This window comes from Anolis carolinensis, unplaced genomic scaffold (assembly GCF_035594765.1).
Source record: "Anolis carolinensis isolate JA03-04 unplaced genomic scaffold, rAnoCar3.1.pri scaffold_9, whole genome shotgun sequence".
NCBI classification, from domain to species: Eukaryota; Metazoa; Chordata; class Lepidosauria; order Squamata; family Dactyloidae; genus Anolis; species Anolis carolinensis.
In genome coordinates, this window is record NW_026943820.1 from 15,891,292 (window position 1) to 15,903,626 (window position 12,335).

At 38.0% G+C, this 12,335-nt stretch overlaps 1 protein-coding gene and 1 pseudogene across 8 annotated transcripts in view; one reads left to right on the plus strand and one right to left on the minus strand.

Moving 5' to 3' along the window:
* znf536 (zinc finger protein 536) overlaps window positions 1-12,335 on the plus strand; it is a 486,877-nt gene that overhangs the window by 229,192 nt on the left and 245,350 nt on the right. The window lies entirely within an intron of this gene.
* LOC134293695 (U2 spliceosomal RNA) lies at window positions 6,912-7,114 on the minus strand (annotated as a pseudogene).

The window sequence follows — 12,335 nt, forward strand, 5'->3', positions numbered from 1 at the left end:
CTTTTCAGTGGCATTGTGGCAATGATGCATCATTGTTCGCTCATGTATACAGCTAGGGCAGAGCTTTCCAAACTTTTCATGTTGGTTTAGACACGCATCATTTTGCAACACAGTAATTCACTTTTACAAGCAAACTGGAGGTTAAAGCAACCCCTTATAAGAAATACAAAAACATGCATAAATAGTAACAATAATTAGCTACTTTGAGTCTCCTTGTGGAGAGAAAAAGAAGGGTATAAATAAACAACAACAACATGTATGGAGACACAATATATCTCATGAAAATCCTTCATTTATATTTTTTAAAATATAGTGCTTATTTTGCATAGACCCAGAGGTTTATCATGTTTGTGCGACTCACCTACACACTGCAGCCAACACACTAATGTGTCACGACACACAGTTTGAAAAGCTTTGTGCTGGTATTAGCAAAGAAATGCAGCCTCCATTCTCACCAACTTTTGACAAAACTTTTGGGAATCTATTTTACCTTCTGTAATTTTTTCTCACATTTTTATACTTCAGGAAACCGCAGAATAATGAATCACATGCCTGAAGACACCACATTCTTGCTTTTCAGTGCTCCTGTTTTGACTTAGTTTTGGTGGTCAGTTACCCCTGACATTGATATTAGCAGAGGAATCAAAATGGGCAAGTGGTATGACAGCACTGGAAATGCATACTTTCCTGGTCATGTATTTGTTTTATTATTATTTGTTAATGTTCTAAATTCATTTTTTCCAATTGAAAAACCAGTGCTCTAGGTCCCCAAGTCTATTTATTCATTTATTTAGTCAATTGAACACATGAAACAATTCTTGTTCTCATTTCTGCATATTCAATATCCAAGTGAAATAAAAGGGCATGCCCACTGATAGGTATCAGGGATCAAAAATTAATTTCATGGTACCATCTCTTTGTGCACAGGGCCAGATGTACATACCCTTAGTTCTGATCTTAAGGAAGTTCCGAGCTGGAAACACTGACTTGGTGGAGATGGAATAGTAGTGTGTAAAATGAACTAAAGCAAAGCAATATGTGTTTAAGCTTTCCGGCCCCCAAAGTTCTACAGGGTTTGAAATACAAAACTGTATTTCCTTCAACTTCAAAATGTTAGCTTTTCCCATTTTCAGTTTGAGGTTATTCATGTCAAATGAAAATCATCAGAACGCACTCTGAGGTGACATTAGCAAGCACTTTAACCACTATAAATGCAATAAACACTATAAGCATTTGAAATCATTATTAAAATGAAAGCTATACTTTGATGGTAGGGGGTAGCAACACACTTCTCTCCATGGCAACATTTTGCTCTGTCTTGATCATTTGACTTTTGATCTCCTGGACCATATCATAATTCTTTCTTGATTGGGATCCTTTTACTCCTTTATTTGTCCCCTGTTCATATTCTCCAGATTGTAGGGCATCCTTTCAAAAGCATAATGGACAACACTGGTATGTCAAATCCCCTTTTTTCTGCAGAGTACATTTGTGGTTGCATGGAGAATAGGTAGGAGAAAAAACAAAAATACACAGAGAAATAGACACTAGTCACTATCCTTCAACTCCTGCAACTAGATAAATAACTAAAATAAATTTTAAAAAAACACAAGAAAACTTGATTAAATAATACGTTTGGTAAAATGGGATTAAATTACAAGATGAAAACGGAAAGTAGTGACAAATGAAAAAGAATCAGTCGGAGAATTTAGATACGTTAATCGCCATGACAAGGGACACTATTTTGTGAGATAAGAGATCTCTCAGATGGGTGGCTTTTATAATGAACTTGGCTATGCGGACTTAGTGTAGATTCTCCCCAGAAAGAAAATAAGATAGTTTACAATTGGATCCCAGATGGTTGCTCTAACCAAAAAGAGTTGTCAATATTGAGATCTCCCTATGCATCCCCGTACATCCGAAAAGCAAATCTTGATTTTGTTATTTTATATGTTGCTTATTCGTTCAGTTGCTTCTGACTCTTCGTGACCTCATGGACCAGCCCACACCAGAGCTCCCTGTCGGCCTTCGCCACCCCCAGCTCCTTCAAGCACAAGCCAGTCGCTTCAAGGATACTATCCAGCCATCTATTTTATATAAGGATACCATTTTATTATAATGGAATTTGAGCATTCATTGATTTTGGTATCCAAACGTATCTGGTTATGAGAAAGGTGGAGAATTTTAAAGAAATAGTAAAGTCATCTGATTCCGTTGGTCCTTGGCCTCCAGAGAATAACCTTGGGCAGTATCATTTTATTGAACTTAAACAAATGACACTGTGGAAGGAAAGGACAAACTTCTTTTAAATGCAATGCCCGAGTTATTGGGTGGCTCAGACTGTGGTTTTGGGGTGGAGAGCAAGTACGACACTGTTTGTGTTTCCTCCTGTAGGTCGGAGCCAATTAGTTCTTGAGAATTACCATCAGCCAGTGGGTTCATAATACCTGGCTGCTGCTCTATTGCCTGGCAAACAGCCTTCTATGACTTTAATTTGCTTGTTTTCTCATCACAACTTTGGGGGAATGGGTCATGGAGCCAGGAAGCGGGGACCAGTTTCCTACTTGCTGGTCAAATAAAGGCTGGAGCAGTGTTGCATCGATCAACAGGTTGGCCAATGCCTGGATCCAGACCCATTTGTAGGCTAACACTTTGTCTGCAGCTGTAATCAAATAAAGTTGAATTTGGTATTCTATTGGTAATTGTACTAATGTGCGAAGGAGATCCCACAAATCTTGCTAAGAAGACCCTATGATACATTCGAAATGACTTGAAGGCACTCAGCACCAACAGCAATGATTTATATATAGATGGTGCCACATATTTTTTATTTATTCAAACTAATGCCATCTATATAAATGCTTGTACAAACCCTACAATCAATGAAATACAATAAAATACACAAGAAAGATTAGATGAGGAGACAATTACAACATAATCCGTACTTCCTGAAGAAGCAGCCTCAGCTTTAAGCAAAAAGATAACACAGAAGCATGTAACATGTACTGAAGTCTATGTCATATTTCATTGATACCTTAGTAGAAAATGTATGGATTTCCTTAACTTGATTATAGCAATCTGTTGAGCATACTCACAAAACCTACCTGCTCTTCAGTAGTTTCCTTACTTTCTAAAGCTTGGAAGAAATCAAATTATACAAATTAATTTGATTTATGCCTACTTTGTTTTTTTCAGAGGGAAAAAACCCCAAAGCTTTCCCATATTTATTCTCACTGCAGTATTTGTCATTTTCTGTTTGGATTCTCTCCTGCACGGACCTTTCACTGAACAGAATCAGCAACAATAAAAAATAAGGTTTTGAAACTCTGTCTCCTGCAAATGCCAAAATTTACTCTACCATTTAAGTAAGCTCCTCTGCTACGTAACGGTTGTTTTCTTTGGCCTTAGGACCCTTTTAAATTCTGACTTGGAATAGTGAACACCCAGTTGATGAACAATTACATCATCATCATTATTATCATTATTATTATTATTCAACAAAAACTTGCTATATTTGAAGGGTTCCATAGGCTTGGCTTGCTTGTTAAAAACCAATGCTTTTAATTTTTGTTAAAAAATGAAAGAGAATGAGAATGGCTGGAAATAAAACATTAAGGCTGCAAGACACTGTCTGAAATGCTTAATCAGTTGGAAGCACTCCAGTAGAAGCTGTAGGTACCTAATACCAGTCATCATTTGAACAAGGGACGGGCTATGTCAAGGGTGAAAATTATGTGGGAACCACAATAAGGCATCGTCAATAGATGAGGACCCACTCACCCACCCCGTAATTGCACAGCGTGAGTGTACCGCATGCTTGGCCACTTGCTGCTTAATACAGCTGGCAGGGACACTGCAAATGATGCCCTCCCTTAAGTGTGAATAATTACACACTGCTCGACTCCTTTCTGCTCTTAGTCTGGTCAATCGTGGCTTCTTTCTCCAAAATATACTTAATCAAGAGAAATGGACACACAAATTGAATGGTTTTGCATGGGCAAAACAGGCCAATGCTGTGTCAATGGAAGTTCAAGCTTTATGAAACCAAGGTGGGTGTGTTTGTGATCCCCTACCACTGCAGAATATGTTGATATAATAGTACAACAGTCAACTGAATCAAACAATGGCAACTGTATGTTTCAAATGTGCGGACCATATTTTTTTTTTAACTGATTATATTATGTAACAGAATTTGAAAAACATTCTGTTCCTGGTTTGAAGTTTAATAATTCATTCTTGCTTGTGAGGATGAAAGAATCAAGAACCTGGATTCCTACTAGTATAAGGGATCATTTTTCCGAATGAAGCAGAGAGTGTTTGAGGATCGGGACATCCGTAGAGATACCAAGATGCTTGTTTATAAAGCCATTGTCCTCCCAACCCTGCTCTACGCCTGCGAAATGTGGATGGTCTACAGACAATCACACTCAACTCCTGGAGCATTTCCATCAGCGTTGCCTCAGAAAAATCCTGCAAATCTCTTGGGAAGACAGGCGGACAAATGTCAGCGTGCTGGAAGAAGCAAAGACCACCAGCATTGAAGCGATGCTCCTACGCCATCAACTCTGCTGGACTGGCCACGTTGTCCGAATGTCCGATCACCGTCTCCCAAAGCAGTTGCTCTACTCTGAACTCAAGAATGGGAAACGTAATGTTGGTGGGCAGGAAAAGAGATTTAAAGATGGGCTTAAAGCCAACCTTAAAAACTGTGGCATAGACACAGACAACTGGGAAACCCTGGCCCTTGAGCGCTCTAATTGGAAGTCAGCTGTGACCAGCAGTGCTGTGGAGTTCGAAGAGGCACGAATGGAGGGCTTAAGGGAGAAATGTGCCAAGAGGAAGGCGCGCCAACCCAACCCTGACAGACCGCCTTCCACCTGGAAACCGATGTCCTCACTGCGGGAGAACATACAGATCAAGAATAGGTCTCTTCAGCCACCTACAGACACACTCCCAAGACAACAGAGATGGAAGACAATCATCCTCGAACTACAAGGGATCGCCTAAGTAGGGGATCTTAAACATTATCTGGAATTCGAGAAAAAGAGAAAATATTCGCAAATCAGTTCAAGAAAAATATGAACCAGCTGGATCTTGTCTAGAGAAGAGTGATCAAGAAAACCAAATGTCAGGAAACCAAGTCTTGTGAGGAATGACTTTGGGAGTCGGACATGTTAAGCTTGGAGAATAGAAGACTGTGAGGTGACATCTGAAGAGATTTAATGTAGAAGACACAGCGAGCTTGTCCAGAGACTAGATCATTCAAATTAAAAGATCAGAGCTGCCACCTAAACATTAGGGATAATTTCTTTACTGCAAGAAGTGTTTGGGTGGATTTGGGGTATGATGGACTATTTCTCTTTCAGGATTTTTAAACAGAGATTAGATGAGCATCTTTCAGTGTTGCTCTCCTTAAAGCACCTTCCGGCTTAAAGATTCTATGATGGCATGTTTCTGTGCTGCCATATTTCAAGTATTTTCAGCCAAACCGTTCTGTACTGCTGAGGAAAACAGACTGTACCTTGGCTGTTTTTTAGAACTGGAAATGCAGTTCTAAGCATGAAGATCTCAGTGTGTTATTTTTATAATGCATTCTACAGTAGGTAATCTGATTCACAGCAGCTATATATAGAAATATCATATGGTGACAGTGAAATATTTTTGGTAATGTCCTTAAATAACTAGTAATGAAATTTTAAATAGGAATATTCTTAAACTTATATTTCCTGTCTATTAGTAGAACTGCTAGGCTGTCTTTCACTTAACTGTATTGATGTTCACAGATTTATTCTTAGTGCAACCCAAAATGGATCTAAAGACATAGGCTTTCTGGGAGAGGTTGGTAAACCTTGACCCTTACACATACAATAACATGATTCGGCATTATTATGAATAATAATAATTCATATATTATGAATTATATATTGTTACGAGTATTATGATATTTTATACTATGAATTAGTATACAGTATATTCATCTATAATTCAATATTAATTATAATTAATTTTTTCTATTAAAATCTTAGAATCTCAGCTTTATGACATTTTTTGCAACAAGCTGACCTTCCCTCTCTGATTTCCCCTGATAGCAAGGAATTGTATTGTCAAAATGTCTACCATCTGGACATACTGTCCCTATGACAGACAACTGCCATGAAATCCTTGTAGTTTTCAGAGATTCTGGGACACATTTCAACTCTGGTTAAGAATAGAATTTAGATTCCCTGTTCTAAGTGGACTATGCTATGCATCCCAAAATAGACTTATATACAATGGAACTGCTGTAATCAATATTAGTGAGCATGTGTAACCATGATAATTTTGTATCAGAATCCCTCCCTGTTCCAACAACCCACACTTTTGCATTCTTTCTTTGCAACATATCAGGCATCTGTAAAGGTGCAAGTAATCAATAATGACTCTACTCTCCCTATATTCTTTTTTATTCTTTTTGTTTTTCTTCCATTCACCACCACATTCCCTTAGTGTGAATATATATTAGTGAGTATACTGTCTTAAGAAAAAACTTTCCTAGTATGGACCTTTTTGTTGAAGTTTTCATCAAAACAGAATTGGGGAATTTGGATCAACTTGAATGGTTTTGGCCATCAAGATATCCAGATAGTGTGGCATTATGGGAATTGAAGTCCAAAAATCTTCATCAGAAATTTTAGCAAAACTTAGTTGGATCATTAATCTAAAGAATACATTAGCACTGGAACTAGTATTTATTGTATCGAGATCCCATGCGATAGCAATACATCACAGGTGTAAGTTGATTTTCCTAGATTGGCTGTTCTTGCTCATTAATAACTTTGGATGCCTTGATCACATTCTGAGGTTACTTGGCCACACATGCCCCAGTTTAACATCTGCAGAACATTGGCGGATATGAAATACATATCACAATCAAAGTATACTTAACTATTATAGTCTAGGCTAAAAATATGTTTCTAAGATGAGAATCCTACAGGGCATGAGGCATTTTTGGACAGCAAACAATGAAGTCTAGGGTATTTGTGGTTCTGTACAAGATGGGAGATGCCCTTTAAGGTTTACTCACTGATAAGAACAGATACTACACTTGATCTTAGCCAAAAGGCCGAGAAGCAGGATCGTCCTGGAAGTACCAACCCCTTATCCCCAACCTGAAACCCTGCCTTACCTATCCCTATTACCCTACCACCCCCCCTTAATCTCCCCCCCCAAAGGATTTTATGTGTATTAAAATTTAAATAAAGATTATTTAATTTAAAAAAAAGGTTTACTCACAACTTGCAGTCTCATTGCCATTAGGTGAAAATGTTCATTTTTGATCATAATGTCCTCAATTTCACATTTTTTTTCCAAAATGATACATCCTAGTGTGCATTTGAATGTGAGACAAAATACAACAGTCAGATTTGCTGTCCCTAGTATGTTTCTGCCTTTACACCAAGCATCCTCACAGTTTGCAACCAGAGCCTGGAGTCTTCTTCCTAAGTATCCACTTCCCGTTTCCAAGCCACATGCCTCTGAATGATTAGATTTGGCTTCTGCCACCGTGCCCGACTTGTGAACTTCCAGGGAGCATCTGTCTGGCCACGGCTGGAAACAGAGTACTGGGTTAAACAGGCCTTTGGCCTGATCCAGTAAGACAACTTCTTATGTTCTTATGTAATTTAGTTGCATTATGTAAGAATGAAATGCTGAATCTTTGCCAAGTTATTAGTATAGGCCTGTACCCCAGCAGCTTTATGGTAAGTACTTTCTCAAATGTGTAGATGTACGCAGCTTTAATACGCCGAACTCAAGCTTCTGTAAATCTCTTGCAAACATGGAGTTGTATGTATATTATTCCATATTAGGGATTGAAAAGCTGCATATGTTGCTCAGTTATAATAGCCGAGATGAAAAGTAGTACAGCTTTGCACAACCTAACACCAAATGAGGACAGCAGATATAATAATAATAATAATAATAATAATAATAATAATAATAATAATAGCAGCAGCAGCAGCAGTAACAACAGCAATAACAACAACAATGCCTTCTCAAAAAATGTTACATTCTCAAGATAATAATTTGCCAGTTGATTCAACCCAGGGATCACTGCTTGCTGTATTGAAATTTAACGCTCTTAATTATTTCCTGACATAAATTATCTGTCCCTGGAAGGAGACAACAAACAATGGAGAGAGGGAAGGAGAAAAGGGTTCTTTTTCTGGAAAGGACAGAAAGTGAAGTGAAGCCTTCTGAACCGGGGCAGAGACAGCAAAGCAAACATCACCCTTCCCTATGCCATCCAAAGGTTATACGAGGGGTCTCACACACACACACACACACACACACACACACACACACACACACACACACACACATTTTGACTGGAGTTACACTTTAAAAATATCCTTGTTCCAAATTACTTAAAAATTCAACCTAAGAACAAACCTACAGAACCTGGGGACTGCCTGTACTCTCAACATTGAAGATTTATTTAATTTACAAGAAAAACAAATATTACAAAATAATTTCCCCCCTTGTATGTGGTAAAGCCAACCAGCAGCCAATAATAACTCTTTGCAGTGTTTATCTAACACATCTTTCACAGGAAAGTATTCCCCACAACATACACTATATTTGTGATGGCTTTTCATATGCTTTCTAATTTTATACATTTCTTTCTCCCTACAACAACAAATTCCCATCATTTCTGTTTCTCTGCAATTCTTTGCTCTATACAACGCGTGTTATAACACAAACACTGGCTGAATTCGACCCGCTATGTCATTTTTTGTGGCTCGCAAGGTATTCAGTGCCAGGGCAACTTAGTTACATTTATACAGTCTTACAATTACAAACGACGCTTTGAATGCAACCATAAGGCTTATGTGGCCCTCGGTGAAAATGAATTTGACACCCCTGCTCTGCACCCAGTACTCTCCCTCCTGAGCCTGAGGCATGCAAAGGATCTGGATCCTTTTTTCTTCTTTTTAAATAAGACAATCGCTCTTGGAGACCAAGGGTTTTTACATATCAACTAATCATGACCACAGTGTATCAGGGAAACACTTGTTCTGGGAGCCTCTGGAGAACCCTCTGCGATAAAGTCTGTGAGTAGAATGAAGCAGAATTTGCAAATGTGGTGAAAGCCCTTCTGTCTTATTTGTAGGTCCTTCTACATGATCACAGAAATGCACTGATGAACAGAATATGAAAGGCAATAAAGTTAGGCACTCAGTGACAAAAACCCCCTTTTCATGCTTATTCAGTGCCATTCCCTTTGTACAATAATATCTTTTTCCCATAAGGCCTTTGAAAAATCCGGTCACAAAATAGCACAAGAATGCATTTATTGTTGGGTAAAAGTTGGAAGCATTGTTCTGATGACACCTGTAAAACATAATTATAGCTCCCATCGCTGTTTTCTCTCATATTTAGAGAGGAACATTCTTTGCCTCTAATCTCAGGTGCATACCTGTGGAAGGTTTAGATTCCTTTAAGCAGCATCAAAGTAATGACAACAGCATGCAGCTGCTAACTGTCTTTTCCTTGTAGTTACTCACCCAGCTGTTTAGAAAAAATGGAGGGAGGGGGAAGAGGAAGCAAATCTCTCTTATCATACCATATGGCAGAAAGTTTATTTGCCGTGCTAAGTTAAAAATGGATAAGATTGGTCAGCATTGACAAGGACTTTGGTGAAGTGGCATAAGAAGGGAAACAAGGGGTTTTGCTATAGAAAATAATCATGATTTCAGATGCAGCAAGATTATTATTTTAAAAAACATACATACAATTACAACCCCTCTCCAGATGTTGAATGAATTTCTATTAAGTGAAAGTATTGAAAAAAATAGGAAAGAAGGGCTGGTCTTCACATGACATACCTTAGAATTTCCCAATCCGTTAGGACAGTTTTAGGCGTGAAAACAAACGAGTGAAAAATATATTTTCAAGTATTGAGAAACCCCAGTAAGAAGAATTCTGAACGGATTAGAATCTTTGTAATTTGGGATTCATTCTGTGCAAATATTGAACGTGGTTATTTTGCACAGAAAACAATTGTTTTCATTTGTATGCTAGTGGAAGGCTATGGCATGATAAGAATGCCATGATTTCAATTTTCAAGTTCTGCATCTCACACTGGTCCCCTAATATAAGACTGTAGAAACCATGTAAGCCAAAAACAGAAACCTGGATAAATGAAAACCTGTATGGGAGGAGATTGATAGCATTATAGTTTCTGGTCTACAAATGTTCAGATGATGTCTATAGGTGAGGTATATAATATTTTGGGGCTATGTATCAGGTATAAAGGAGCCTCTGGTGGCTCAGTGTGTTAAAGCACTGAGCTGCTGAACTTGCAGACCGAAAGGTCCCAGGTTCAAATCTGGGGAGCGGAGTGAGCGCTTGCTGTTAGCTCCAGCTTCTGCCAACCTAGCAATTCGAAAACATGCCAATGCCAACTGCGTTCCATGCAGTTATGCCAGCCACATGACCTTGGAGGTGTCTACGGACAATGCCGGCTCTTCAGCTTAGAAATGGAGATGAGCACCAACCCCCAGAGTCGGACACAACTGGACTTAACATCAGGGGAAACCTTTATCTTTACCTATCAGGTATAAAGCAAACAGATGGTCAGGTTGGAAAAGAAGAAGGGTGGCAAGACAGGGGATGTTAAAAGGAGGCTCTGGAGCATTTTGACAATCTGACAAATGGCTCAAATCGAGGGACCAAATTTGAAGCAACTGTTGTATAACGTCAGCCATTTCTGTGTTGACTTTCAAAAAAAATTGCATCTTCTGGCTGGTGAGTTGGGATACCTCTCCTTGGCTGTTATTTAGGTGGCAAAAGTTGCTTTGAGTCTCCTTGTGGAGAGAAAAACGGGGTAGAAATAAACATTATGATGATGATGATGATGATGATGATTATTATTATTGTTATTAATAATCAGGTTAATAGCTGTCTATCCGAGCTTCCTTCCTCTCTCTAGGGTTGTGCCGCTAATACAGAGGTTACAGTGAACTTCTTCTTAATATCACAGCCTTCACAGCAAAATGCCTATACAGAGGAGGTAGAATAGAGAAAATACTTTGTATTACATTTTCCACATATAAAATGGTTTTTACATGCTTTGGCTGTGAGTAGTATCTATAATACTTGGAATGTACCGTATAGGCTAATGATAGGGTTGAAGATGTTGAGAATCTGGTGAAACTTCTCAAGTGATTGTTTTCCATGCGGCTGAATCCCAAAGTGGTCGTCATGCTTTCACTTCCCACCCAGAGCAAATCTATTGCTTGACGCCAAGTTCTCTAACAGAACCACATTTGTTCAGGTGTAATTAGTAAAACATATAGACTTTTTGTTAAAATTTAAGATGGAATATGAACACATGATAAAATGGCCTCAAAATGTTGGATATAATATATATGTGGAGAAGGAAAAGGCTAAAAGTGTATTTTCTGTTATGATCTCAAAGTGAACTTTTACAAAATTACCAACTGTACCTGTCTCCAGAGAAATTGTGTAAAATGTACAATGGAACATCAAATATGAGAAACACAAAAGGGACTTTTGCTACATGTGGTGGACCTGTGAAAAGGCTAAAAAGTATTCATAGTTTGAGATAAGAATTTTAAAGATTAATATTCAGTTAAATCCTGAATTTGTTCCTCTGGAACAGATTGATACATTGTCTATTTTAATTAAAGAGAAATCATTAATAATGTTTTTGAAAGAGTGAAAACTCTTAATTGATTTTTAGAAATGATGATCTTATGATTGTTGATTTTAATAATTACTACGAGTTACCTATATAAAGTGTAATTTCTAGATAAAGTAGAGAGAGCTGGGAGCTTAAGTGCTAATATATAACTACAGAAAAGGTAAATATTTTGTTCAGATAATGACCAATTTCCAACATTAACATTAATTCACAGAGATTTGGGACATCTGTGGTTAATAATCAGGATGGCTATTGATCACCATCACAGAAAACAATGTACCTATGTTTATCGGTGGCTAACAAATGCAAGACTGAGTTGTTCTCATGTCCTCCTGGTGGGTTCCCACATGTAATTGACTAGACATTAGTTGAATTTAATGCTCAACTAGATGGGTCCTTGGTCTGATCCATCATGGATCTTCTTCTGTTGTCATGTTCTTTGACAGCCAACAGAAGGCTGGTCTCATTCACACCCAACATTTGTGGTAGTCACCTTATAGTGTATATATTTGTTATTTGTTTGATTTTTTTGTTTATCTAAAACCTTTTCTAGACAATTTCACAGTCCATGGACATCCAGAATAGTTGTGTGCATCTTGATTTTGCCAACGACTAGTTATAAAGGTAA